Here is a 25244-nt window from a genome sequence, read left to right as displayed (position 1 = left end):
TTGCATTTTCCTGATGATTAGTGATGTTGAGCATCTTTTCATGTGTCTGTCGGCCATTTGCCTTTCCTCTTTGGAAAAATGTCTATTCAGTTCTTCTGCCCATTTTTAATTGGGTTATTTTTTTGATGTTGAGTTGTATGAGCAGTTTACATATGTTGGATTTTAATCCCTATCAGACATGTCATTTGCGAATATTTTCTCCCATTCAGTAGGTTGTCTTTTTGTTTTGTCAATGGTTTCCTTTGCTGTGCAAAAGCTTATAAGTTTAATTAGGTCCCATTTGCTTATTTTTGCTTTAATTTCCTTTACTTTAGGAAATATATCTAAAAAAAATCTTGCTATGATTTATGTCAGAGTGTTCTCCCTATGTTTTCCTCTAGGAGCTTTGTGGTTTCCAGTCTTGCATTTAGGTCTTTACTCCATTTTGAGTTTGTTTTTGTATATGGTGTTAGAGAATATTCTAGTTTCATTCTTTTACAAGTTGTCCAGTTTTCCCAGCACCACTAATTGAAGGACTGTCTTTTCTCCATTGTATATTCTTGCCTCCTTTGTCATAGATTACTTGACCATAAGTTCGTGGACTTACCTTTGGGCTCTCTATTATGTTCCATTGATCTATGTCTCTGTTTTTGTGCCACTACCATACTATCTTAATTACTGTAGCTTTGTAGTATAGTTTGAAGTCAGAGACTGTGATTCTTCCAGCTCTGTTCTTCTTTCTCAAGATTGTTTTGGCTATTCAGGGTCTTTTGTGTTTCCAGACAAATTTTTAAATGTTTTGTTCTAGTTATGCAAAAAACGCCATTGGTACTTTGATAGAGATTGCATTGAATCTGTACACTGCTTTGGGTAGTATGATCATTTTAACAATATTGATTCTTCCAGTTCAAGGACACAGTATATCTTTCCATCTGTTTGTGTCATCTTCAACTTCTTTCATCTATATATGTCTCATATTTTTCTTATAATTTTCCAAGTACAGTTTTTTTGCCTCCTTATGTAGGTTTATTGCTTGGTATTTTATTCTTTTTGATGTGACGGTAAATGGGATCATTTCCTTAACTTCTCTTTCTGATAGTTCATTGTTAGTGTATAGAAATGTAACAGATTTCTGTGTATTATTTTTGAATCATGCAACATTACCAAAATTATTGATGAGCTCTAGTAGTTTTCTGGTGGCATCTTTAGAATTTTCTATGTACAGTATCATGCCACCTGCAAACAGTGACAGTTTTACTTATTCCTTTCCAATTTGGATTTCTTCTATTTCTTTTTCTTTTCTGATCGCTATGGCTAGGACTTCTAAAACAATGTTGAATAAGAGTGGTGAGAGTGGGCATCCTTGTCCTGTTCCTGGTCTTAGTGGAAATGCTTTCAGCTTTTCACCATTGAGTATGGTATTAGCTGTGGGTTTGTCATATATGGCCATTATTATGTTGAGGTAAGTTCCCCCTATGCCCACTTTCTGGAGAATTTTTATCATAAATGGGTGTTGAATTTCACACACACACACTTTTTAATGTTGTTTTCATTTAGTTAATCCATTAAGACACCTGAACAAAAAATACATGTATATCTGATTACAGAGAATACTCATCTGTATTTTTCTTCTCTTCTTGAATCCATCAAGGAGAAAATACCTCACTGATTGTATTTTTAAAAAACTCTACTGACAGCATTCAATGGAATAAAATTGAGAATCCAGAAATAAACCATTACATTTATGGTCGATTGATTCTTGACAAGGGTGCCAAGATAATTCAACAGGGAAAGAATAGTCTTTTCGACAACAGGTATTGGGACAATTATATATACACATTCAAAAGAATGATGTTAGATTCTGACATTATATTATAAACAAAAAAATAACTCAAAGTGGATGAAAAACCTAATTGTAACAGCTAAAAGTGTAAAACTCTTAGAAGAAAATATAAGTAAAAATCTTCATGACCTTGGATTAGACAATGGTTTTTTATATGTGACACAAAATTTCGAGCAACAGAAGAGACACATTATACCAAATCAAGATTAAATTGTTTTGTGTTTGAAATAAACCAATAAAATGAAAAGACAATCCACAGAATGGGAAATAATTTTTATAAATCATATATCTCATAAGGGACTCACATTCAGAATACATAAATAACTATTACAAGCCAACAATTAAAAATTGAAAAATAATTTATAGAGTTACTTCTCCAAAAAAGATATACAAATGGGCAAGAAGCATATGAATAGATGTTCAACATTATTAGTCACTTGTGAAATGCAAATCAAAACAACAATGAAATGCCATTTCACACTCACCAGGATGGCTATGATCAAAAGATGGAAAATAACAAGTGAGAGTGAGGATGTGGAAAACAATCCCTCAAAGGTACAGCTGGGAATGGAAAATGGTACAGCCACTTTGGAAAACAGTTTTCCATTTCTTCACCAAAGTTAAACATAGAGTTATCAAATGCCCTAGCAATTTCACTCATAAGTATATATTCATGAGAATTGAAACCATATGTCCACCCAAAACTTGTACACAAATGTTTATAGTATAACTGAGTAGGGCCCCATGGGGCCTTCCCAGGACAGACCAAACCCCTGCCCCGTGTCCTATGTCTGCCTCTTTTCTGCAGAAAAACTTTAACCAAAGAATAAATTTAATCAGAGAAGTGAAAACAAGGCAAAAAAGGAAAACAGTCAAGACAAAATAATATTAGTTTAACCATTAAACAAAGTCAAGGACCTTTAATTCCTCCTCAAAGGCTAGAGATAATATTCTAAGCCATATCCTTTGAGCTGGTTTGCAGATACTGAAGCGCCCACCAAGTGGAAGAAGTTAACTACTTGATGACCAGACGGTAGCCATGCATAAGCTGCTCTATCTTGCACAATTCCATTAACTGGCCTCAACGAAATGGGATAAAAACGACCCTTGAACTGAAGATTAACTGTACTTAAAAACTTTCAGGATGATCTGATCAGACCACCGCATGACCAATTTCAAGATGATAGAGCTAACTATGCTCTTCTACACATAGCCTCCCCTACCACCTGTGAACCCCTGAAACTCCCGTTTAAAAGCTCTTGCCCCTTAATCAACAGTTGGGAGTTGGTTCTTGGACAGGAGTCCACCTTCTCCTCAGGTTGCCAGCCTCCTGAATAAAGCAATCTTTCCTTTCCTACCAACACTTGTCTCTCAAGTATTGGCTTTCGAGTGGCGAGCAACCAAACCTGAGCTCTGTAACGAAAGTACCGCTATCTGTAATAGCCAAAAAGTGGAAACAACACAAATGTCCACTAGTTGGATGAATAGATAAACAAAAAGTTTTATGTACACTTTTTGTCAGTCATAAAAGGAATGAACTACTGATACATGCTATGAGATAAATGAATCATGAAAATATTATGATGTGAATAAAGCCAGACACAAAAGGTATTATATGATGCAACTTATATGAAATATCTAGAAACAGCAAATCTATAAAGACAGAAAGTAAATTAGTCATTGTCAGGAGTTGGGGAGAGGAGTAAGAATTTGTTTGTGGTGATTATTACACAACTTTGTAATCACTGAATCTAACCATTGAATTGTATACTTTTAAAGGGTGAACTTTATGGCATGTGAATTACAGCCCAATAAAAACTATTAAAAATGAAAATAACTTAGGTTTATTCCAACAATGCAAGATTGTTCTAATACCATAAAATCAATTAATGTAATTCACTGCATTAACTATTTGAAAGAGAAATTCTTATCTCAAAGTACGCACAAAATTATATGCTTTTTAAAACGTGCAAGGGATAGAATACAGTTCCTTTAATCTGATTATAGGTAGCCATAAAAACCTACAAAAAATACCATAATTAATGAGGAGATATTGAAACCTTTTCTTCTGAGATCAGAAACAAGAAAAGATTCCCCAGTTCAATAAGAGAGAGAAAAAAAGTGCCCAGGTACTGACAAAAAAGAATTACACTGGTCATTATTTGCAAATGGTATTATTGTATATGTAGAAAATTTTAAATATTAGAACTAAAAAAGTAAATGTAGCAAGCAAGATCCTTGATAGAATATCAGCATATAAAAAACTTTTATTTCCTTACACCAGGAATAACCAATTAGAAAATAAAATCTTAAAAATATATTGTTTATGATCAGTTTTGTTAACCTCATAAAATTAATTTGAAAGCTTTTCTTTTTTTATGTTCTGGAAGATTTCAACAATTTTCAAGTCATTTTAATAATGTTGAATAGATCTAGCCAACAACAGCAACAGAAAGATTCAAATTGCATGCAACCGTGGATATCCACATTGGTACTAGGAATATCTCATTACTGAAGATCATTTTTGAATATAAATTACAGGCTTCTAAGAATGTCCTGATTTGCTAAGTGTTCTTTTTTTATTTATCAAAATGGAGAAATCTTTTTTATCCCTTACACTTTAAAAAGTAACACAGGCTTATGTAACAATTTGCAATCAATATACACATGTAAAAAGTAGAAAATGAAGACAATCTACCCAACCATCTTAACAATAACCACTTATACCATTTTGGTGTATGTCCTTATATATGTATGCCTTTACATCATGGGCATGCATACATGTGGTTATGGATATATAGCCACAAGTGAGATAGAAACAGAGAGATAGAGGTCAATTATAGTATGCATGATATTTTGTACATTATTTTTTAAATTTAGACAATAGAACTTAATAAACACAGTAATTAGAAAAACCCTAGAGTTATCTGCATGTTTTCACATCTCTGAAATGACATCTGTGTATAGATAAACATTCATCACAATCAACTACATATGTTGCTTGGAGTTGTTACCTCCAGCTGCCATGTTAGATTAAAGTTATGATTGACGTTTGTTTGCATACTATTTGGGAATTTCATATTTGTTATGCTGTATTTCTTCTGTTTCTAAAACATACAGCTTGGAAATACACATTTTGTTTCCATACAGCTGGATGGTGCAAACATACCAGAACTAAAGAATTACAGTTAGTAGCTTACCGGCTTGCATCCTTAAGCAATCCTTATAAAATACAATCCTTCTTATTAATACTGCCTTCTGTTCTTATTAAGTATGCTCAGGAATTTAAAACATAGCGCTTGCTCATTTAAATAGACAATGTGCTGCTCAAAATAATGTGTGGACCTTAAAGTGTGATTTTGGAAATGGAGGCAAGAGTTCCAAATATTTTAAATAGCAGAGTTTAGTTAAATGTTTGCAGTGCTTTAGCAGAACGTTTTAAAGAACAGAAAGATTTGGTTTCTGTGATTTCTCCCAATAGTGGTTACAAATAGTCTTCTCTTTCTTTATTATATTTGAATGGCATATTTCATTTCACACATCCTTTACTTGCTGCCAGAACCTTAATATAGCTGAAGGAGAAAGCTTACCTACGCAGTGTTTGTAAATGTCAACTAGCCAACAGATATTTGGAAGCCTATGAATGTTCACCTTTCTAATGTTTGCTTAAAGCCATCTGGAATTAATGTTCTCCTCTTTCCGCTACTCTCACCTCAAAAAAAAAAAATCTTTACACAGAAATTGACACAAAATATATTAAATAAAGCTGGTATTCAGCCCTCTTGCATTCAAGCAGGAATTACACATGCATGTAAAAAAGAAGGAAATATTTGTATAGTATTCTGTACACTTGCTGTCAAGTTATCCTTTGATACATCTGCAATTTTCCAGTGAAACACATCTTGTTTATTTTGGACTAGGAGCATGCTCTTGCATGTCTACCAGGATTCATTTGCCTGCTAAAGAAGCCCTGTCCAGAAAGAGGTTAAATCACATGCCCCTCAAACCAAGTCTGCTTGTTTTTATTTTATTTTCTCAGCTTGATTAGTCAACATTTGTGAAAATGAGTAATTTGAAAGATGATACTAAAATTTTCTTACAGAGTTGGTCCGTCTTCTCTCAGTAGAGGAGCTAATTTTCCTCTCAGGCCTTGGGACCTGGAATTAGGGAAATGGAGCATGGAGAGCTGGCTCCCCAGCTCTGGAAAACTTAAATCTACTCTGGACAAGCTGCTTATATGTGGGGCAAGGAAGCCAGTGGATATCCTGGGTGAGTAGCACTTGTGTAGGGAGCTTTGGATTTCTCTGGGCTCCATTAATCTTTTCTATTTCTTTTGTTTCTCTTTCCAGGTTTGTTCTATCAAAACCTAATGTACCCAAATCTGAGTCAATCGTCAATCTTGTTTCTAATTTCCCCATTTTCACTACTCTCACTCAGCCACATCCCCTGCTGACTCCATCATCTAACATTCATGTAGTAAATACAAGTCATTTTATGGGATCTGATCGGAGACAAGGAAATTAGCACAGCATAGAATTCGATTAGCATATGGCAGCCCTTGGCCTCTAACCTCACAGAGTAACTTTTCCTATTTTCATGTCCTTGAGTATTCTGTCTCTCCTAGATCTAAAACTATCCAAGTTTACCTAGCTAACTTTTCTGCCTAGGCTTCTGCTTCCCTTTTTCAATTCATATCTGTTCCATAAAAATTTCCCCAAAAAAGGGAAAATTAATCTTCCAGTAAGAGTGTTTTGTACTTTATCCCCTAAAGTTCAAACTCTTCAGCCCATACATAAAATCGTGTCTTTTCAACTCTTGCATATTCAGTTACCATTATCTGAAACCATCATATAGCTAAAGCCCTTCAAATTATTCACACTATAAAGATAGCGTGAATATACAAAATGGAAGCATCTTAAAGAGTAACTGACCTGACATCAGTCCCCTCAAAAATCAGTTAATAAAATTTGTACTTTCAACAAATATTTTTGAACATTTATGTATCAGTCAAACTAGTTAACTGGAAATACAAACCAAATAAAAGATCTGGTGAATTAATCCAACATACAATTTTGAAAATGTAAATTTAATTTTTTTCCTGATAAATGACATTTTAAAAAGTAACCCACTAATAAAGGACATTATCAGAAAAGCAGAACTTATTTTGGGCCTTTTAGGAGCCAAAACATCTGTTTGATTTAAACCTAGGAGACACCTTCCTAGGTAGGAAGAAATTAGATTAGGTTTTATCTAATATCCATGAATATTAAGGTTATTCTCTATTGGTTTGGAGTACTCATTTACACACCAATATTCAGCTTTAGGAATTTAAGGACTCATTAACTTTGCTAAACATGGAATTTAGCTTTTTTAAAGCTAATTATTTCTTTACTATTTTTATATCCAAGTATACTCTTCTCCTTACTCACAAAGGACAAATCTTCACCAATCCCCAACCTCTGCCGTCAGGGAAATAATTTCATTTAAATCCCTTGAAAGCAATTATTTATGGACTCCACAAAAACAGGAATAAACTTTTTTGTGGTCCCATTTACTTTTGTGGAGACTAGAGATTATCTATAATTTGAAGTCATAACTATTTTGTTAACATATTTTAAAAAATAGGACAAAAGCAAACTACTGATCCCTACCACATATTAGACATTACTTATTATGATTAAACTGACCTTTCAGGTGCTCTCAAAGTGTTATTTTGATATTTAACAAAATCACTGATTTCAGAAGCTCTACATTCCCTTCATCTTCAAAATTCTGTGAACCAAATTATTAACACAATTGGTTTTATTGAGAATTACTCTGTTGTTCTTATAAGATGTTCTCTGGATAGATTGTTTTCAATCTATGATAAACACTTTTATACAGTTGAAGCAACCCTTCTCTGGGTATCTTCCCTACTTGGCACTTGTGTGTTCTGTCTTTGATCAATGTACAGTACTTATTTTGCCATAATTTCTGCAACACAATGTCTCTGGGGTCTCCTTTAAAATCTCCAAGCTTCTCATATTTCAAGTTTCTTTAGAACAGTTAGCTGAACCTTGGCTGCACAGCCCTAAAGTCCAGCCTGCACCTCAGACCAATTACGTGAAAAACTCTAGGGGTAGAACCCTGATATCAATAATTTTCAAAATTCCCAGGTGGTCCCAATGTGCAGTCATGGTTGAAAAACACTATTTAGAGTGAGAAATGACCTCAGGCTATCCTACACCTTTCCTATTAATAGCCTAACATATCACAAGTGGCAAAATGGCATCAGTGAATGTGCAAGGTTACAAAATAGTGCTCTCTGTTTTGTTCCAATTCTGCTGAGGTTTTTGTAAAACCTCTGTGTCCATGTCCCTGTAATTTGAAGTTTGACCCATCAAGTTCTGATAATCTTTGCTAAACTTAGTCCAAAGTTGGAACATGCTTTTTCTGAAATAAAAATGGCAGCTCTCAGTAAAGTTTGGCCATTTAATTATATATTATACATAATCACAATTTTGAACAAGACTGGCACTCTTAAATAATTAAAATTTTAATAACTTTCAGGTAAATAATAAGCTGTAGAGGCCATTTATTTACAACAATTTATTAATATATAGAATTCCTAAGAGCATTACTTCTCATTAGTAACTTGCATGAACGCATATGTATTAATCTCTTCATGCTAACATTTATCGTACCTAAAACTCCTTTATGCAATATCAGTAAGATTTTTAACTATTTAGTCAGGAAAATTCTTTTTGATGGCTCATTCTAATAGCACAAAAGAGAATCATCTGTTTCTATTTTGAGCCCAGCTTTAAATTTCAACTCCAAGCTCTTTTAACTTATTTATTCGAAATTTGCTGCAGAGTTAATTTTCAAAACTCTCAGTTTATTTTTCAATATTTTTTTTTCCTCAGGCCCAAACATTGTAGGAGTAATAAGACATCCTTCATTCATCAATAATAAGGACATCTTTTCTCAGAAAGTTTTGCTCTAATTTTTATCCCTACCATAGCCCTTTCATTAGGCAATATGTTTATTCGATTAGGACAACTACTTTTTCATTTTATTTAATGTGACCTAGCAAACTTTGAGATTTGAATTTAAAAATCTTTAATATGATAATTTGAGTTACTATGGAATGAAATTTAAGAGAATGTGATTATTAAAAATGATGTAAACCCAACTGGTTTGGGGATTACAGGGAATCTCATGACATTGGACTCGATTCTATGACATCCACCCACGAACCAAACTAGAAAATGAATTTGAAGAAAGACCTGACTGCTGGAACCTGAATTAAAATGCAAATTTGGTGTTTCCTTTTTAAGTGAACCTCACCTGCCATGCCAATTCATGAAGTGGTAAGGTGAAGTCAGGGCAAAATTATTTTCTCCTCTAGTCATTCTTTCTGGATCTGCTTCTTCCTCAAATGGAATTGATCACTCTCTTGCTATTTCTCATTCCTGTGCATGTTTATATTAAAGAACTTTTACCAATTAATGGCAAATCACTTTCTTTTGTCTTCTTCTCCATACCTCTAGGGTGATGATTTGATCTAATTCATAACTGTATTTCTAGCAACTAGGGGTTCACACTTGGTGCTCAATAAATGTTTGCTGAATGAACGATGGGGGAAGTAGGGTAACAGTTTGAGTGTTTGCTAAAACTCATCAGATTGTATGTTTAAGATGTGTGCATTTGACTGCATGTCAATTGTACTTCAACTACAAAGAATAAAACAAAATGTTTGAATTCTCCTTGCAACATGCTTTCAGAATCAGATCACAAACCAATACAGAATTTGAGACATTATTTTATCACAAAAGTGCAACCTGAAAACCCACATTATTCACCATGCTCAAAAGTTTATTTTATTATTTTACAAAACAAAACTCTTCTGCAAATTTGCACCAGTATGGATATTCAAATCATGTGAAAACATGCATCTCAAATTCAAGGAAGATGTCTTAAATGCCAAGAGCTTCACTGAAATAAAATTGGAGTTTTCTGTAGTAAGTATTTTGTGGGATTAGGCAAATTTGGTTGTTACTACACTAAAAAACAACATCCCTTTACAGTCAAACTTGGTATAAAACAAACACTCTGATTTACTTTTACAAAGTTATTTGTAAGAAACCAAATATAAAAATTGGATATGGAATAAACCAGTGTAAATGAGCAGATAAAATCTCATCTAGCACTATAAATAGGTCCCATGAAGTATGTAAATACATCTTACAAGTGAAGATCCACCACTTTATTAACAGTTATCTAGTTAACAGATATTAATAGCAAAATGCCATAAAGAATGGCCGGAGTATAAATCCCCACCAATAAACACAAATTATGCATAAGTGTTCCTTTCCTAATCATATTAAAATTCTTCTATATGTCATTACATGATCTTTTAGAGATAAGAAAGCATGGAAAGTAGAAAAAAATTAAATACGAAAACTGAAGCATGTTTCACTGACATCAAACTTGAAAACATGTTAAATACGTTGATAAATTCTTGCTATTCTTAGCAAAATAGAATGTATATTAAGAATAAAAAAGACCTTGGAGTCTAGAGTATTATCTGATTGCTTGTTTGTTTGGAAGAACTTTTCTCCTTAATAAAATATTATGCAACATATCAGTACATGAAAATAAAGTAAAAGTAGTAAAAGTGGGTGACTGTCCACAGCCTTATCTGCTGGCTTATTCTTTCACTTTTAGTAATGGATCTTGAGGGGCAGCTATAGAAAATGGAGACTTCAGGAAAGAAAATGTTTTTTTCACTGACACAGAAAAAATGTCCCATTCCCCAAGAGGGTGTGTCTGTCCCTTGGTCAGAGTTAGTTTTTATAGCAGAGCGTATTGCATGGCTATACTTTAATTGTATATGTTTTATCTAATATTTCTAGATTGTATTAAAACTACCATCACTTACAGGAATGATTATTCACTTTTAAAACTTAATTTTATGAATTGATTTAATGCTCTTAAAATATTTTGCATTGTGGTTTGAACTTCTTCCTAGGAGTGCAGAAGATGCATATGTAAATGTGCCATACATCTTAGTGTTTCTTATGTAATTTGCACATGAAGTGTCTACAATTCTATAACTCAATTTCTGGTTTTCTTGTAAACCAAATACTAGTTAATAGCTTAGCACACCTGATTTGACTTGGCATTTTCAAAATTGATTTATTGCACTCTCTGCAAAACCTGTTGGTTCTAATCTTGCCAATGAAATAGGTTCTTCTTGCCGTGATTATTATTATGCAGCCTATAGGTATGTTATGCCTTCCCTCAGTTTATATAATTGTGATATATCATCCATTTCCGAGAGAAATCACATCCCCAAAGCCATAGATCTGCCATTTTCTGTTGATGAAAGTGCTATGTATTATCTGAATAGTAGCGTGGTTGCAAAGAGGGACCTATACAATTTCACCCTATTCCAAACCCTGGAGTAATTCCTGAGGAGAAACTGATATATCTTTCATGCTTTGTGGAAGGTCTGTACAATGTCTTAGAACTTAAACACAATTAACCTAGAGTTTGTGGTTTGTTTCTACTGCTTATGAATAGCTGCAATGAATGAGCTAAACATGATTGACTTCTTTTTAAAGATTTAAAAAATATGCTGAATAATTAAGTAGGGTTGCTGATAATTTAGGCTATATGGAGACAATGATATAATTTTTCTGCTTTTTTTTAATAATTTCCATTCTCAAATTTAATTCATTCTTTAAAATTGACAGTGGCAATGTGACATGCCTGGTATTAATTACCGGTTGCTTTTTTTTTAATCCGATGTGCAGTGACTTCTATTGATTCCCAATAAATCTGTAGAGCTCTCCCATCCTGGATAGCTCCTTTCTAGCCGTGTGAGCAAGCTACTTTGATACATGTGTTTCTTTTTGTGTGTTATCAAGTAAGAAGGAAAACTTTGAGAATTCTGTATCTTTTCTCTTCTTGATAAGAACCCAAATTAAGTTATGGTTAAAGGGGTTTTGGAAGAATGCCAACATTTTTTCTCTGAGTTTTCTTTTAGATTATCGAGTAGCAAAAAAGTAAAGCAGTGGGGAATCAAGTTAAACAAAACCATCATTCTTTATACTGTATATGAGAATAAAGAAATGAAATAATTTTAGGATAAATAAAAATTATTGTAACATTTATTTTAAATTTCAAAGATAGAATGAATTAAATTCAACACAAAAGGCATCTACTATTTCGACAATAATTACATTTGAATCAACAATTCATGTATTTACACTTACATAAAATATATTCGTTCTCACTTCCTTAACTATTGCAGGCATCTTTGTGTAGGGCTCTGATTCTTATAAAAGGCAATATATGAAAAAAATTGGGGAATGGAAATTAGATCTGAAAAATCACATAAAAATCACTTCTTTCTCCTTTCTTTCTTTCTTCCCTTCTATCTATTCATCTACATATATATATATACCTATATATATTCATCTACCTATATATATCCTATATGTATTATATACTAAATATATATATTATAATACTAAGAATAAAAGCCAAGATAAATGTAAAAAATTCCTATGTGTAAAGTAGGCAACCTATATGAACTTTACTTAAATAAATCTTTATAACTTTATGCAAAAGTGAGTCTCACAGCTAAGGAAATGTATTTTATATATGCTTCAGCAGTAAACAAATTTATAGTTAAGAATATGTCCATCTAAATATTATTTATAGTAATAAAATATGGAAACATCTTACATATAAATCATGGCTAAATAAATGAAGGTATACCTTTATAAATGAAATTACAGTCATTATACATGCTATGATGCATTGACATGAAAAAACCTCAACCATATACTACTGAGTGAATAAAGGAGGTTATAAGCAAAAACATATATGGTATATGCCCTTTTATGTAAAATAATACTAGAATATATGTATTCAGAGAGAGATGTCTATACATGTGTCTTTAACTTATAAACAATGGTTGCCTTTGGACAGCTAGATTTGTACTGGTATTTATTTTCTTCTTTATAGCAGAGTAGTAATAGCATTGATGATCTTTCTGCAATGACTCTAAATCTTCTTATAACCCTCCAGATGTGCCTCATTATTGATACCATTTGTGGTCTTCTCACTGAGGCATTTTAAGATGATATAAATATGAACATGTTCTGAAAAGTTATAGCCAAATAATAAGTAATCCTTGAGTTATTACTCCTCAAATCTGAATAGGAAAGGAGCAGAATGCAGTTCTGTAACAAACACAGGTGCCGAAGGTCAAGTGTTCTTACATAAAATATACAGTTTTTTGAGAGGGGGAACAAGGAAATCCAAAGGTTCCAAATGAGCAAAAATGAAGAGAGGTAAGGTAATTACAAAAACATGATACAGCACACAAAACTGCAAACGCCCAGAGTCAAGCGTTCTCTAACTGAGATGACAGAAGGCCTGAACATTTGCTCCCATCTCTGTAGTGAAGCAGTTAGAATAAAAATCCTAAACACCAACCTAATGTAAACTCTGGACTTTGGGTGATAATGATGTTTCAATGCAGTTTCATCAATTGTAACTAGTGTACCACACGCTGGATGTTGATAGTGAGGGAGGGGTTGAATGTGTGAGGACAGGGGATGTATAGGAACTCTGTGTACTTTCTGCTCAATTTTGTCGTGAATCTGAAACTGCCCTAAAAATAAAGTTTATTAACAACAAAACTCTAAAGACCCTCTGCTAAGTTAGCTGCTAGAACCTACGTAGTTGATGTTCTCTGACCATCCCAGAGGACTCTAACCAAGATTCAGTCCTTCTCTTAATGCCTCACCAGAATGGATAGTCAGTAGACTGGGATGGGGTCAATAAGATTATGTTCAATCATATCTATCATTCTCTCCAATAGAATCTCTGAGCCTGCAGCCTTTCATGTGGGACCAACCTGCTGTTCTGTAGGTATAGGCAAGGAATGAGACAGCTCTACTATGCAATTTTTCTCTTTTTTCAGAGATGAGATATGAACAGTACAAAATGTGGTAGGTTTAAGACTACAAAGGTTGTTGAGAGCTGAAAGTCCTAGCTATCTGCATTTCAAATCTGTTTAAGGCTGCTCTTATCCTCCAAATAAGCAGTAAAATTCAAATCATTGTACTAGCATTCTGAATCAATAATAGACAAATTAAATTATAGCTTTCAGCAGACAATGATGAGATACATATCCAGAGACAGAAAGAGCCACTGTGCCATAGGGAGAGGCTGTATCATAGATATTTCAAAATAGATAAGAAACATTTGAAATCTACTTCTCAATGCATCACAGAAAAGCAAGAGGCTTGGAGTAAATTCCTAAATTCAATTTACAAAAGAGAGGCTGTAATTGCTTATCTGTTGCTGAGTAACAAACTGCCCCCAAATTTAGTGGCTTTAAACAACAACGATTTCACTTGTTCGTGATTTTGCAGGTTAGGAATTCGGGCGTGACTTGGCTGAGTTTGGTGTTCTGGTTCCACATGGCAGCAGAGGAAATCATTCAGTGGCTGCATATTGCTGGTGGTTGTTTTGGGCTAGAAGCTTCAAGAACTCTTTCTTCACATTTCTGTTACTTCATAATGGCCTCTTTCAGTTTGGCTAATTTGAAATGCCTCTCTAACTGGGGTTGCATTTCTTAAACGGAGGGACTGATCCAAGAAGGGGAAAGTAGAAGCCTTGAATCTCTTGACACCCAGACATCAGTTCTGCTCAATTCACAGAGCCAGCCCAGGTTCAGGGAAGGAGGAGAGGGACCTGCCTCTCAGTGGAAGGAATGGGAAAGGATTGGTGGTCAAATTTTAATCAATCATAGGAAGAGATCTCAGTAGGGCATTTGGCAAAAGCATTAATTTATAATAGATAATTAAGATTAATCAAATTTGGGACTGCTTTATTAGATTTGAGCAGATTCTTTACCTCCTCATCTGAGTTGGGGATGATGGTATGAACTCAGTATTTTAGAAATATCAAGTAGCATGTACTATACTACTATATTTTATACCTTAAAAATTACATAAATTATGGTAATGGAATTAAGAAACAAGCAAGCAAAAATAGCAACCCAAAATTCATGCCTTGGTCATTCAAATTTAATTTTCACAGCATGGGACTACTAACTTTTTTTTCAATTAAAAATATTTTTACACAGTTACAGAAAATATATATATATATTGGAGGAAAAAAATAATTCCATTATATTTGGTACAGAATATTTTGTTTTCCAAACTTACAAATAAAGGTTGGTACTACATATGCTAAAAATAGAAAAAACAACACTACTGTAATAAACAGAATAAAGCTTGCCCTCCTCCCACGGAATTCCACACCCTATTCCCCAAAACCTGTGAGTATGTTACTTTACATGGCAGTAGGAACTTTGCAGGCATAATTAAAGTTAAGGATTTTGGGATTAGAACATTCACTTAAATTATCTATGTAGGTAGGCCCAATGTAATCTCATGTGTCTTCATCAGTGAAAAAGAAAAGCAAGAGTATGAGTCAGCAGAGTTGTGATGAATTTGGAATGATGTGGTCAGGAGCCGAGGAATGCAGGCAGCCTCGAGAAGCTGGAAAAGGCGGAGCCTATAGAAGGGACACACCTTCACTATCAGCCCCACAAGACCCATTTCAGACTTCTGGCCTCCAGAACTGTAACACCATATATTAAGCCACTAAATTTGTAGTATTTGCTACAGCAGCAAAAGGAAACTAATAAACTATCAAAAATTTTAAATGGAACTTAGAATGATTTCTCTTAAATTACAGCTAATGACCAATTAAATCATTTAGAAAAAAATTTAAATTAATTGTACAGTAGTCCATTACATTCATGTTATCCTATTATGACATCTGGGATTCAGAAACTGTGATTTTTAAGTAATAGAATTGGCTGAAGGGATGTAAAATATGCTTTGAAAAACGTGTTAAAAATATGCAATTCCTTTCCGGCATAAATTATCAAATCAACTTTAAGATTCTGGAAACACAAACACCTGATGATAAGTTAATTATAGTATTTTAACCTATGTATAAATAAATATATTTTATAAAAATAAAATCTGAATAAAATAAATATATTTTATTCTAATCTATGCAATAGGATGTGGAAGAAATTTCTAATTTATGATTTCAGGGTTCTCTCCCCTTATGAAATTAAACATACAATAGAATATAATAGAATTTATGAAAATTAAAATATATAATATCCACCACAGTCATTTAGTTGTCAACTTGTAGTTTGTGAAGTGTGTGTGTGTGTGTGTGTGTGTGTGTGTGTACTCCCTCTGTTCCCGTACATAATTTAATTGGAGTATACAAGAGGACCTGGGGGAGGAGAGGGAGAGGGAAATAAGCATTTCTCTGTAGAGCTATAGAATTATTTTAACATTAAAAGAAAAAGCAGGGGCTTCTCTGGTGGCGCAGTGGTTGAGAGTCTGCCTGCCGATGCAGGGGACGTGGGTTCATGCCCTGGTATGGGAGGATCCCACATGCCACGGAGCGGCTGGGCCCGTGAGCCATGACTGCTGAGCCTGCGCGTCTGGAGCCTGTGCTCCTCAACGGGAGAGGCCACAACAGTGACAGCCCCGTGTACTGCAAAAAAAAAAAAAAGAAAAAGAAAAAGAAAAAGCATACGACCCTGAGAAAACCATAATTCAAAAAGAGTCATGTACCAAAATGTTCATTGCAGCTCTATTTACAATAGCCAGGACATGGAAGCAACCTAAGTGTCCATCAACAGATGAATGGATAAAGAAGATGTGGCACATATATACAATGGAATATTACTCAGCCATAAAAAGAAACAAAATTGAGCTATCTGTAGTGAGGTGGATGGACCTAGAGTCTGTCATACAGAGTGAAGTAAGTCAGAAAGAGAAAAACAAATACTGTATGCTAACACATACATATGGAATCTAAGAAAAAAAAAAAAGGTCATGAAGAACCTAGGGGCAAGACGGGAATAAAGACACAGACCTACTAGAGAATGGACTTGAGGATATGGGGAGGGGGAAGGGTAAGCTCTGACAAAGCGGGAGAGAGGCATGGACATATATACACTACCAAACGTAAGGTAGATAGCTAGTGGGAAGCAGCCGCATAGCACAGGGAGATCAGCTCAGTGCTTTGTGACCCCCTGGAGGGGTGGGATAGGGAGGGTGGGAGGGAGGGAGACGCAAGAGGGAAGAGATATGGGAACATATGTATATGTATAACTGATTCACTTTGTTATAAAGCAGAAACTAACACACCATTGTAAAGCAATTATACTCTAATAAAGACATTAAAAAATAATAATAAAAAAATAAAAATATAAGTAGTTAAACTCCCCCCCCAAAAAAGAAAAAGCATATGAATTGAATATGTCATCATTTGTTACCTTCACATATGGGAAATCTAAATACATTTCAACATTACAATGAAAGGGAGAAAGAACAGACAAACACACATAGCCAAGCAGTGTGAGATCTAATCAGTTCCTATAATACACTAACTGGCCATCATCGGGCCTATTTCTACATGTGATAAACCTGAATGCCTAGTCTGCCCAATGTCACTGGTCTGCCACTGTTCTATTTCCCACCTTAATTGATACTGGAGCTCCAATATTATATATTTTCAAGTTATGCTAATGAAAAAGATCACTCTCTTCCTAAAAGGCTTTAGTAGTTCTTTACATTTTACAGAATAAAATCAAGCTCATTAATGAGTCTTTATAAGTTCCTTCCTGCCTTACCTTAATTTAGAATTTACAATTCTCCAAATTTTTTTTTTTTTTTTTTTTTGCGGTACGCGGGCCTCTCACTGCTGTGGCCTCTCCCGTTGCGGAGCACAGGCTCCAGACGCGCAGGCTCAGCGGCCATGGCCCACGGGCCCAGCCGCTCCACGGCATGTGGGATCTTCCCAGACCGGGTCACGAACCCGTGTGTCCTGCATCGGCAGGCGGACTCTCAACCACTGCCCCACCAGGGAAGCCCTCCAAATATTTTTGTTAAGGGTGAAAAACTCAGCCTGGAATCATGTTCTTAAATTTCCTCTACTTCTCTAACCTGGCCCACCTTGTCCACTTCAGCCCAAGCCTCTTGGTAAGGTGTTCAGAGGATACTGGTATGAAATGCGAGTGCTCCCCAGATCCCATAAACCTTAACCACTTAGGAAGGCATTTCTGAGGACTTAGAATAAATCTTAAAAAGGTTTGCAATGTGGAAAGGCAGAGATGTGTTTTGTGCCACCAATACCAAGAACAGACCCTGGCACATTTTAGGCACAGTATGTATTTATTAAATGAATATTTGTCGAATGAATTAACATTCATGACATTTTTTTTGGTCAACCACAAAATGCTGTGCTCTAAAGAGCATTCAATTCAGAACTTTTTGGTGTAACAGGGAATCAAGGAGTATATTTTGTTGTTTTGTTATTAGACTAGTTAAAATATTTAAACTTTTGATATCTCAAGGAATTTTCTTTGGCATTATGGAAAATTTACTAATCAAGAACATTTTCTTACCAATCAGACTGAAATATGGATTATGCAATTCTGTCTACATGTATTCATCTGAAGATAAAGTTTACATCTTGAATTTTGTTATAAATGTTTAAATTACTATTTATGAACCTTACAATTTTAAGAATATAAACCCCTTAATAATCAATTACCACATCCAATTAGTCCACAATCTTTAAAATATACAATTGGGACTAAAGCTCATTTCACATCTCAAAATACAAAGTCGCTTAATTCAGAACTCCATCTGTGCCTCGGTCTCCAGAGTCTGACAGTCTCCAAATTGTCTTCTGAGTTTTCATCAAAACGAGACACCAGTTTGGAATCTATTTTAACATTACTTGCAATATACGGGGATACACACTGCATCTGCTTTGATTTTTCTCTAATGAAAGTTCCTAGCTGTTCTGTGTCAGAAAGGATGTAAGTATTCCCTAGAAATACTGCTATTATTTAGAGTGCAACAATAGAGAAAATCGAAGCCCCAGATCTTATATTTATTATTCATAAAACTAATTGGCCTTTTTATGTCTATACTACCTTTGAGACAGGAAATTAACTTTATGTACATGAACATATATAGGATACCCATCAAAAGTTAGAATAGTTCAAATTCTCATTCTCCCAAAAGAATTAGAAATAAAATCAAAGCATATTCTTTTTTAATCTTGGGGATTTTGTATAGTTTAATGTTACCTCTTGAGATGATATTAAATTTCAGTTATTATAAATAACTGGCAAAGGAAGAACTATAGTGTAATCTTTTCAATAACCTTGTAAATAGAGAACAAATCCCCACAAAATGTACATTTCACTTGTAGGACAAAGTCAACTCCTTGCAGATATCAAATGTTTATACTCTCCTTTGTCATAGTGGCTACAAGTACAAGGCTTGTTACAGCTCACTGGTTCAAAGTCCGGTTTTATTACACTGTATAACTTAGGCTATGACTTGGCCTTGCTAACATACTGTAAGCCTCATCTTACTCCTATTAACAGGGATAAAAATGCCTGCATCAGAAATTTTGAAGGGGTGAGGACTAAATAAATTAATATATATAAGATACTGAGCATGATTTCTGATTCACAGTAGATGCTCAATAAACGGTTGCCAAGATAAAGGGCAACCAGACAGAATGGATGTAATTTCACCTCATAAAAAGGTGATGGTTCCAGAGATGGAAAGCCACCTTACCATTTGTCAGAGCCAAAAAAAAGCAAGTATATAACTCTGCTAAAAGAACCAAAATTAAGTCTTGATCCTGTGTCTCTGTTTATTTTTTGTGTTTTTAGTGCACACAGTCAGGATTTATTCAGCACTTGAATGAGAATACACACACACACCCAAACTAATCTATTTCTTTTAAGGTATCGATTATGCTGTCTTCATTCCTCCCTCAATAAGTGAAATCTAAACCTTAAAGAAAATTCCCTGAAGCAATGAAAAATTATCAAAGTAATATGCAAATTCTTTATTGATATAGATCAAAGTATAGCAATGTATTTTGTACATATTTTGTATAAAGGGTTTTTTTTACAAATAAGATGACAACAATCTGATTAGCATCTAAGGAAAGAAAAAGAAAGAGGGAACAATAAAGAAACCAAATAAGGAAGAAGAAAGAACAAAAGAGACAAAGAAAAAGGAAGGAAGGGAGGGAGGGAGGGGAGGAGAGGAAAGGAGAAAGAAAGGAAAGGAAAGGAGGAGAGAAGAAGAGAGGAGAGGAGAGGAAAGGAGAGGAAAGGGAGGAGAAATTTTGTGCACAAAGGTAAATTTTCTGAGTTGAAATTCTTACTGCAAAGAAGAGCCCTTCTTGCCTTCACTCAACGCCCTGATGGGCCAGATCATTTGTATTCTGAGCCCTCTACCGATTAGAAGAAACAAATTAGGGGTGAGTGGCAGAGACACTGACTACAGCAAGAAGTGAGCTCTGACACCAGTTGGGGAGACTAGGCCAGTATTAATCCTCTGTGATGTGACCAACCTGTTGAAGAAGCCTTACACCCAACATTAGACAGACAGGCGTGCACACACACACAAACACACACACACACACACGCACGCACCCCTTAATTGCATCTTCCACCATCCCTGAATTAAAACTTTATTCAGTAAGCCGCATTTTCAAATGTTCCGAGTGGACTCTTTGAGATGACCATGGTTTTCCTGCTCATTCTTAATAGAACCTCCTATAGTTATTTGAGTACCAGTTTAAATTTAAATTCAGAAACCAAAAAGTCCTGCCCAAGATACTAATAACAAAACATACATAATGTACTGTTAAATTTGTTTTCCGATTTAAAACCTACTTTAATCTGGAAACTTAGAGGACAAGTATTCGGGGTGGGGTGTATATCATCCTTCTCAGGACACCTGAGGTCTCCTACAGGACCCATCTCTCCTAAAGTTCCCTTGATTCAGGCAGAGGTACCTGAGTTTATTCGGGATAGTCCTTTGCAACTTCTTGCTTATCTCTGAGAATCTTATGACTTACCACCTGCCTCTCTCTGCTTAGATTTCTTTGCCGTAGAGGCAACCACATTGGACACAACCCAAACTAAACCTGCTTGGTTTTCTCTCCCATGCATTCCATGACAGGTCTGTGGGAAACATTTACATGTCTCCAACACCGATAGATTCCAGGAGCGCAGGCCAATTTCAATAGGCCTGTCACTTAAACGTAAGTCCTAGCCTGGATCAGATCTAGTTTACATTCTGTTTTACTGTTCCTAAGAATGAGTCTGGCGGCACAAGCCCTCAGCGTCTCTTCCACCTTAGGGAACGTATTTCAAAATTGGCTGTTTCCCTCTTAATTGTCACGAGGCTTGGGGCCAAGAATGGAACTTCCACCTCTACATCAAAGAAGGAATAGAACAGATGCACTAGCTCTCTTAAAAGAGCACTGTTAGAAATCTTCTTTTTCCACATCTCCCTTGTCATGTCTGTCTGGAGAGTGGTCTTAGAGTTGTGGACAGACTGTTCTTCACTCACTTTTTTTGTTAATTTGTATAGAGTGGGGCTCTCAATCTTTTGTCTTTCCTTTACTTTGTTATCCGGATGCCAATCAAGGCTGAAGTACAAAGATTCCCATTCTAATGATTTGTTTCACCTCATTAGCCTAAAGGTCTGAAGCCACTAATGCAGAAGTATACGTCTTTCCACATCTCAGTAACCTCTGTGGAACCACAATAAAGAACCAAAATGCAGCAGAGCCGAGCTGTTTGAAATGTGGACTCCAGACCAGCAGTCTAGGCATCACCTGAGACCTGGGTAGAAATGCAGAATCTCATCTGCACCTCCAACAAATGCAGAATCAGAATCCGCATTCTAGCAAGTTCCCTTGGAGACTCATATGCACATTAAAGTTCAAGAAGCACTGAGAGGATTATTAATAATGATAGTTTTAATTCCCAAGTGGACTGCTGCTCCTTAAAAAATTAATATCTTCCAAAACGTTTTCCATAAACATAAATTCTATAACCAAATGTACTTTAAAATATGAAGTTAAATAAAGCTAAACAAATTTCCATTCTGTGGGACTGCTTGGAGCCCAACTGAGCACTGTCATAGTCCTAGAGAAAAATGGCATAGGAAGTATTTCTCCAAGATATTTGACCGTGAAGCCATGTTTTCTTTGGGTGATCTGTTAATATTTCTTAGAACACTGGAGTTTGTATAACACAGTTTGGAAAAACGTGTCTTAATTTATGAAGAAATGGTCAAATTACATTTCATGCACTCTTTTTAAAACATCAGGAAAAATGTCTGTTTGAGGTTTAAAATTAAACATTGCAAAAATTATTACTGTGAAATACCTAGTTCTCTGAATATTGAACTGGAAAATAGGTGATGTTTGCTTCTGTCTTCCCACTGCTCTCTCCAGGCCTATTACACTCATTCTGCCTGTTGGAGTCCAGGACTTGGCACTGAATTCAACACATTTGGTATGCTCACACTCAAGATTTCTCCCTCCTCTTGCCCCTTATCAAAATAAGAGTCTTTGTTATATTCCTGCTAAAATAGAGATACCACCATAAAAACAATTTGTTAAAGCCATCCTCTGATGAGTAATATCTGAAGTTGCCTGAATATGTTATTCCTTTTTGCTTGTTTTTAAATATAGAAGATTTAGGCTTTAAACTGCCTTTTCCCAATAAAAAAAGAATGACACTTGTTGTTACAATTCAAATATGTTGTACCTAAAACAATCTCTGTGACTATACGCACATAAATATAGACAGCTAGAATTAAGAACCACGTACTAAGGAAATCACCAAACTTGGAAAAATGGGAACATTAGTACATGCTCCTATTTCCTTTTATAATCATAGTTTCATCAGGGGCCCCATGCTGCTTTCTCAGTTATTTCTTTATTTATATGCCTTTTAAAATATTTTCTGTAATTTTGCATGGCCCAGGAAGGCAAGTTTTACAGCCATGAAGAGTTTCATAGCCAGCTTTCTCTCCTTTCCACATAGACCTTATCATGGACAATTTGTATAAAATATGCAAACTACTACTGAACTTGTTTTCAAATTATTCCAGATATAATATTTTACGGCTAAAAAAATATCATTTTTAGTCCCTTTATTCTCTTCACTTCTGTCATGAAAATAAAATCTGGCTGATGTTTTTATACATTTTTTGATCATAACAAAATATAGTTAAGTTGTTAATCTAGTTTCATCTAGCACCTGAAATTGTAATTATTCTATCATTTTAAACAGCTTCAGAGTCAATTAATGGCTAAAACATTACAAAACTTTATTTTATATAATATCAATAATCCGATTCATTTTGGACTATCTCCCCCACCCAACATTTCACAAAGGGATCATTAATCAGCCTTATGGTTATTTCTTCAAGAAAACAACTAAGCAGAATTGAGAATATACAAAGAGGCTCAGTGGTACATAAACACTGTAATTCCTGCTTCCCTGTGGCTTTTTATTTGGAGCTCAGATTGTAAAGTGATGCTTGTTTGCTCTCTCCACATCTATATTTATTCATCAAATACCAATTTAATGTGTATTAATTTATTATGTGTTCCAGACTTTGGGGACTCCAAAATAGTTAAAAAAAAATACATGATAAGGTCAGGAAGTGATAAGCATTGAAGGGAAAAATAAAACCACTTAAACAGGAAATGATTTGGGCAGGGGAGCAAGAAGACCATGAAAAAAGATAGAAAAAATTAAAAAATAATATATATATAAATATAGATATATTTGATCAGCTATATATGAGGTATCTAATTATTAAAAGATTATCCCAATTATAATTTGTCAATTCAGGTGAAAATTAATGCTCCGTTTTAGCTGTTCCTGAAATGATTTTTGATGAGGCACTCCCCCATGAATTTTCGGTGGCCCATATTTTTCAGACTATACCAAAACTTTTCTCTAAATTTGCTGAAAATCTGCACAGCTATTTTAACTTTACATAAGAGTGAGAGAAAAAATAAATTTATCTTAGTCATGTAGAAAGAAATCTATTCCAAATGAACTGTGTTTCAATTAAATGTCTTGACTATGCTAACAATTGTAATGGTGTTTTGTTTTCTTTTTTAAAAAAATTTAAAGACCCAGAAATGCATGGTGGGTTTTCTGTCATTTATTTTGTCAATATAAGGACCAAACTGTTGGTCAACTTAACAATGAAATGGAGAGAAAAAATTATTGAGCTATTTGATATTATAGAGGAAATATATTTGATTAACTGCATTTAAAACTTTTGATCACTTATTCAGGCAATTGGAAAATAAAAATTTTAAAAAGTCAATACTAAAAAGGTCATAAAATATTGTTGAAAGGATCAGAAAAGTCAGTGTACAAAACATAAACTCTGCCAAGTAGAAATGAATACCATGTGTTTTCAAAATGTATACAAAATACTTTAGCAATGGATTCACTGGCCTTCTGGACAGATGCTCCTGTAGACTTAATTCAAGCATGTGAGAAGCCTCTTTGCACTCTTGGCTGACTTTTAATATTCTCATACTGAAACTTTCTTCCAACCTGTTTTGTTTTTGTTTTAATTCCTCTGGTGTGTTTGATGGGATGTATCAAAAGATTTCTATAAACAGCTAAGATTTTATCACAGTTTAGTCAAATCTCAATTTTGAATACATAGTTAATATAATCAAATATCATGTTTATAACATAATGTAATAATATCTTATTTATAAAAATATACATAATATATAATACAATAATATATAATGATATAACAGAATATAAGTCATCTGGTTATATACTCTACTAATAATATATTATTATATGTCATATATAATTCAACAACAACAACCCTATCAGATGTATTATTATTGTTATTGCAATTACATTTATGAGGAAAATAAGGCTGAATCTTGATTACTTGGTTCTATGTCTTCAGTTTTGTAGTATAATGTTATCCGTCACCTAAGGTCTTTATTATATACAGCTGTGTTTCTGGGATATAAATTGAATTATTGTATTTCAATTAGTGATTAATGAGAAAAATTTATATCTCATATTCACCATGAAAAATGAAAGCAGAAAAAAAAGAGCAATACCATTTTTAAAAATTTGTTTTAAAATCCCTTTGTAAGCTTACAGATAGCTTTAGATATACATCACTTGGCTTTGATCTCTAGGTGTTTAATGTACATAATTGTATCTCTTTAAGTTTACATATTTTCAATGTGTGGTTAAGAACCACATATTAGACTCCTTTCACGCCCAGCTTTGTTTCAAGTCAAATGCCATCACAGGCTCCCTTCTAACGTATCATCACATTTCTAAGAAAAAGTTGGCTGAGTTATTAGGACGTTTGACTTCCAGACTTATCACTGTCAATAATTGGCTTCAGTTGCATCATTTCTGTCAAATCCCTTAAACTTTCTATATTTCAGTTTCCTGCCCCCCCAAATA

The 25244-nt window shown here is 34.4% G+C and overlaps 1 protein-coding gene across 1 annotated transcript in view; it reads right to left on the bottom strand.

The window, feature by feature from the left end:
- Positions 1-25244, bottom strand: part of GPC5 (glypican 5) — a 1366876-nt gene that overhangs the window by 784259 nt on the left and 557373 nt on the right. The window lies entirely within an intron of this gene.

Source organism: Lagenorhynchus albirostris, chromosome 18 (assembly GCF_949774975.1).
Source record: "Lagenorhynchus albirostris chromosome 18, mLagAlb1.1, whole genome shotgun sequence".
Lineage (NCBI taxonomy): Eukaryota > Metazoa > Chordata > Mammalia > Artiodactyla > Delphinidae > Lagenorhynchus > Lagenorhynchus albirostris.
This window is presented reverse-complemented; position numbering and strand designations above follow the sequence as displayed.